Genomic DNA, 6,489 nt, shown 5'->3' on the forward strand with positions numbered 1-6,489 from the left:
ATTAAACTCGCTTTGACCAAAATATTTGGAACTGGGCCTAGAAAAGCTATTCGGGTCTGTGATTTATCAGGTCTCAGTGACAGCATTAAGGTCAATAATTTGACTCGACACTAAATCGATGGGATTGGCGCCATAGTGCGCTGAAATGGTTTTTTAATCGATTCGGAATTGAGAAGAGAGATTTAGCGACGTATTAAATGATTAATTAATATTAGTCGTTACCGTGGATTGCGTTATAAAGCAGGATTGCCATTACGCGGTTAATGAACTTGCAGTAATGCTAAGACTTGTCGCAAGTTAATAAGAATCTCAATCAATCAACAAAAAAAAAATAGTAATTCACAGCGACATTTCTTCACGGGCAGAAATGGAAGAAAACAAAGCGCCAAAAAACAAACAAAAGCAAAAAAATAAAAATGAAAAATACAATCAGGCAAAAGCAGCCTTTTAAACACTAGCTATAATAACTATACTGTAACCGTAAACAGGGGAAACACCATTAAGGATTAAAAAAGCACCACGGTATTGCCTATACTTAATTAACTTTTGGTAATACCTTCATTACCATAACAAATAATAAGGGAGAGAAAAGAATAGGAGCTTTTTTCGGTTGTTTAAAAGGGTTTAAGGGTTCCCGTCGCTCAGACAAGTATGCGGCTTAAGCAACTGCGGAACATGTCGCATAAGCTGCCATTTGATTCGGAATTGGTTCGGTCGAAGTATGAATCAAGGGAATTGGTCTTGCAAAAAAGGGATTCTTGCCGAAAGGTTCAAAAGATGGAGGTTTTATTATTACCAAAATTCGCGATGTAACCTCAGTGCCATATAATGGATGCTGACCCCCTAAAAAACGTCGTGTCTAAATATTGTCATCAATTCATCCATTCTCAATGGCTGGACAACGCATAATGTAATCTTAGTGAAATTTTGACGGTGTTTGATTAACAAAAACAGGGAATTTAGAGAGGTCCATAAGCCTGGCAAATTATGCTAGGCTTAGCTTCAACGAAACTGAGCGGCCGCAAAGCGCAAAACAATCTTATCATATGTCGTTTCTCTGAGCGATCCTGTCCAAACTATTCAAAATAGGGGTCCATCCCCTGTTACCATTGCCCGTAAGCAAACATAAGTGATAAAGAGAAGGTTATAAAAAACGAGATTGAAAGTGGTTTTTATAAACTAATCGTTCTTCACTTCCTACTCGGCGTAGCTTGTCATATGGGTTGTAAGTGGGTTTTCCTTATATGTTCGCTATTGCGTATTTGGCTTTTGCCATAGTTGTTATTGTCGTATTCCTAATTTATTTAATTAGGCTTCTCGGATAGTATGCTTTTAGGCATTTTTGATACTTTTAATTCTATGATTATTTTTCAAACAAGGCAAAAAATACGTTGCACAACATATTGAGCATAGCTAGCGTATTTATTTGGTAATAAAAACTATTCTTGAGGAAGCAAAGGAATCTGGCTGTTATTTCATTCAATTCTTTTTTTAGTGTTCAATAAAAACTAGCAAATTTCTTTTTTACAACTAAAGATTGAAAAATCGACTCTTCTTTTTGATGAAAAATCAATCTATAAAACCTCGTGAAATTTGTTTGATAAACTAACGTGTGAAAAAGGAAGTCGAAATAGGACATTTAATATGAGAAATTATTTGATAGAAAAGATCAAGGATGATTATATTGTAGATATCTTGAATACATTAGATGTTTACACAGTAGAAATATTAGTAATATATGCATTAGGCCTAATATTCAATGATATAGCTAATAATAATCCTATAATGAAAGCGGCTACGGTTATAGATAAATTAGGAAGTATAGTGTTAAAAGAAAGAGTTGTTATGAAAACAGAGATATACAGTTTACATGAGGAAGATCTTATTGATGACAATGATAATCGGTTTGATAGTAGTATCAACATATATGAGAAATGCAAAAAGTTAGGTGGATGTATCCTAAACTATCTAATTGATAGGGAATTGTTAGAAATAGCTGAAAACCCCTTGCAACAAAAAGCAGGTTCTAGTAAGACCTTTCAAAAAAAATCATTATATGTGAAGTGCATATACGACCTTAATTTGATACCAGTGAAATTGAATTTACCAATGATTGTTCCACCTGTACCATGACATATAGAAACAAAAATAGAGAATAAAAAAGGTAAGACATTGGTTACAGCGTTAAGCGGAGGATATTTGACTGATTCCGTCGATGTGTATTATCGTTATCGTTTGCTGAGCAGTAAGAACCCAGAACTGTTTAAGCTCCGAATGACAGTCCGATCAGAACTAGATTACTTGCCCGTTATTTCACATCTTCAGTCGGTAGGGTTTAGGATTGATTTAAGTGTCTTGGATTTCCTGAAAAAGCATAAGAAGAAACTAATTAATGCTAGATTGCTATCAGATGTTGATTATATAGATATAAATCCTGATGAATTTGTGTCCGAGTACATGAACTCATCGTTCAGTATCCCAACTAACTTTAATTATAAGACAATACTGCATGAATTTATGGTTGAGTCACAAAGGGCGCGTAATGAGGAAACCGTTATAGCTATGGCTGAGGCTTACAGCGGCTACGACGTGTACTTTCCAGCATTTCAAGATTTTAGAGGTAGGGTATATCGTACTGGAATATTCAACTTGCATGAGTGCGATCTTTATAGAAGTCTATTAATCTTTAAAAAGAGGTATAACTATAAGAAGTTATCATTAAGTGAAATTCCAGCTACTATAAAAGTAGCAACGTCGAAACGATATGACTCATCTTTTAATAACGAAGAGGTATCGATCAAATGGTTCGATAAATGGTATTCAGAAGCGGGTGAGGATATAGATGAGTATATAATAGAATCAATGAAGAAAGCCAAGGAACCATTTCAATTTATGCGTAAGGCTTTGCGTTGAAAGGTGGATGTTTTGAGTCTGAACCAGTTTTTATGGATGCTAGCTCTTCAGCTTATCAGATTATGGCGTACCTGCTACAGGATATCTCAATAGCATCAGACACTAATTTGATTATGAGCAACAAGCGTAATGATCTATATACGATATTAAAAGAAGCTTACCTCAAGCACTTGAGAGATGGTAATCACCTTTCACCCAAGTTGGAAGCTTGCTTTACCAGAAAATTAATAAAACGCATGTTTATGCCTTTGACATATGGAAAAACCGTAAAAGCTATAGCCGACGACATTTATGATGTCATGAACCAATATATATCGTATAAAAGCAGTATGAACCTGGCTACAGAGGCTTATAAGTTCTGGTGTGATCGCTACTCCGGAGTGGACAACTTGTTGAAACTATTTGGTTCGGTGGGAATCTTGTGTTCATCCTTGGGTAGAGCCGTGAAACTATCAACTCCCTTATTCTACTCGTTTCAGGATTATCGCAAATTCGAGAAACAGTCGGTTTGGGTATATTCCCACAAGAAGGGTAAAGATAAACCTACTAGGCATAAGATCACAATGAGCGTGCCCACTACGGAAAGGAATGTGCTTAAATCGAAGTGTGCTACATTCACCAGAAGGATTCATTAGTAGCCATTAATACAGTTCGAAATTATATTGATAAATACGGACATAAACCAATCTATACGGTACATGATTGTTTTGTGTCAGACTATGAAATGTCCGATAAAATGGCAGATATCTATAAAGATGTGCTGTTTAAATCGCTAGATAATCCAATAGGTTTAATAAATGATTTTGTATTCAAAAACCTTATAAAACCCCTGTGTCCATACTATATGTATTATACATCGGATGTAAATGATGATATAGTTGTCTATATGATGGATAATAATATCGAGAGCTTCGTTGTTGTGAATCCTGAGACCCTACCTCGGGATAGGAGATCTCCAGGTTATCATTGGAAGAATGATCCAATTCCGGTTGAGCACTTGAACTTCTTCATGCAGAAGTGGTTTGAAGCTATTACTAAATCTCTAGGATTGAAAAAGGCTAATAAATTCAAAGAACGTGCCGATTCATTTGTTATATTTTACAACCAATACGTGGAATCCTTATGCGGTAAGGTTATAGAGAATGTTTATGGTAATAAAAACTTCACACTTGAACTGAAGACTCAACGACTTTACCTCCAAAAACAGCAGGATTTGTTTAGAAGTACTTGTTTTGATCAAAAAAAAGGAATAAAAAATTATAGTTTAACATGAAAAACTTCAAAGAATTATGGTATTACTTTACATAATCTAAACTTTATGAGAGGTCTAGTTCGAAAGGTAGGTGAAATTTTGGTTTTGTATTGTTTAGAAAGGGTATTCGAGGCGTGTGGTTTCAGCTACTTCTACTAACCGCGATCTATTTAATTCAATGGATCCGGCTTAGTACAAGTCCCGATAACTTCAAGTTTACGATCAATTACATAATTGACACCGGTGATACTGATAATGATCCTTTAAGCGAAAAAGATATTGAAGACTTCTATAATAAAGGGAGACATTCTAGACTAATGCAAGTAACAATTGGACTCTCAATTAAAGGGGGAGATCATTGGTATAGCGAATTGAAACAGAGAATAGCCTTTATGGCAGAGAAATACGAAAATACCACCATATTCGGGTTGGATATTGCGCTCTATGGCCCTAAAAGCTCTAAATCAACGCTTGAGATCCTACCTCAAGAGACAATGAAAAATAGTGTCTGGGAAATTGTCAAAGAACAGCCTGCGGTACAGAAAGAGTTTGGTAAGGACTTCGTTAGATTAAGCAACATGGAGGAGGCCCTTCGGAAACAAGAAAAGGTGGTAAGCATGAAAGAAGCCAAGGACGACACGAGAAAAACCTCAAAAAGACCTGGACAATACATATCTATAAGCAAGCCTGATAAGAAAACTAAGGCATTCATAGTTGGAGACATCGAGACTATCTTAGTAGACGACATACATGTCCCTTATGCCATGGGCTACGTTTATGCCGGTGAAAGAGGTAATTCTATATTGAATATTAAGAAACCAATTACGTATTGCACTGAAAACTTCTACTATAAAGGGGATTTCAAGGAAAGAAGTCGATTGATGTTCAACGACTTCCTTAGCGGTCTAATCAGCTATTCGAATCGTTACGGTACCAAAAGGGTATACTTCCACAATCTATCCCGATTTGACGGTATCTTGCTCTTGAGATTACTAATCGAGTATTCAAGTAAATGGATAGTGAAACCTGTCATTAGAGAACATAATATTTATCAAGTTATGATATATGATAAGAGGAGACCAAAAATCCTGGTACTTGACATCCGGGATTCCCTAAAACTATTGCCCGGCAGTTTGAAATCCCTAGCCGAAGCTATGTGCCCGGAGTTAGGCTGTAAGGGTTCAATCCCTCACGATGAACTAAATTCATTAAACCTTTCGGAGAATAAGGATAAATTGATCAAGTATCTCGAGCAAGATATCTTGATTCTGGGTGGAGTGCTTAGGAAAGCACAAGAGAAATATTGGGACCGGTTTCATATAGACATAACTAATTGTCTGACCGTGTCATCGATGTCGATGAAAATTTATCGCACCCACTATTATCCCAATGCATGTCCTATATATCGTCCCGACCCCAACCAATCGGCGTTCATTCGCCGGGTCATGTGGTGGTCATACCGACGTTTATATACCACATGGTAAGGGCCTTTTCTATTATGACATTAACTCTTTATATCCTTACGCGATGACAAAGCCAATGCCCGGCGGAAAACCTGTATGGGAAGGGAAACTACAAGGTTCCAACCTAGAACCCCTATTCGGCTTCGTAGAGGCAAAAGTAACGTGTCCCGATACCATCAAGGTACCTTTACTACCCTACAAGGACCCCAAGAATGGAACCCTAATTTTCCCCACCGGGACCTTCACGGGCGTCTACTTCACAGAAGAGCTCAAATTAGCGGTAGAAATAGGGTATAAAGTTGAACTTAAGTATGGTTATTTATTCGAGAAGATAGAAAGCCCGTTTTCCGAATTCGTGATGGAAATTTATGGGGAAAGGAAGGAAGCTAAAAAGAAGGGAGACCAGGTAATGTCTGCCCTTCATAAATTGATAATGAACTCCCTGTACGGGAGGTTTGGCATTAAACCCGAATGCAACATAACAGAGATTTGTGTTTTCGCCTGTTATCGTTATTTTACGCAATTTCCTAGTCTTTCTGTTTGTAGCCGTTACTTTGTAATGGCAATTTCCTAATTTTTGTATTTTCCGCCCCCGGTAGGGATATGTAAGGATACATGTGTATCCGAGCATATGAGGTGATTGCTGCAGATATCTGCACAGCAGATGAGCTATTATTGCGCAACGAATCCATCCAGTGTATCATCTTATCAGCCGAAACATCATCCTTGTTCAGATGATCCTGCAACCTCTGCAGTGCGCCTGTGTAACTTACCACGTAGTGGGTTTCGTTCAACGGTTCCACCATACTGAATTGGTAAATCGACATTAGCTTGTATAATTTTTCCTGATCACAAATCTCT

At 37.1% G+C, this 6,489-nt stretch overlaps 1 pseudogene; it reads left to right on the plus strand.

Moving 5' to 3' along the window:
• The first annotated feature begins 2,562 nt into the window (after positions 1–2,562).
• LOC148008145 (uncharacterized) lies at positions 2,563–6,439 on the plus strand (annotated as a pseudogene).
• The last annotated feature ends 50 nt before the right edge of the window (positions 6,440–6,489 follow it).

This window comes from Lygodium microphyllum, unplaced genomic scaffold (genome assembly GCF_053477565.2).
Source record: "Lygodium microphyllum isolate KBCC unplaced genomic scaffold, Lygodium_microphyllum_v1.1.10 scaffold_313, whole genome shotgun sequence".
Lineage (NCBI taxonomy): Eukaryota > Viridiplantae > Streptophyta > Polypodiopsida > Schizaeales > Lygodiaceae > Lygodium > Lygodium microphyllum.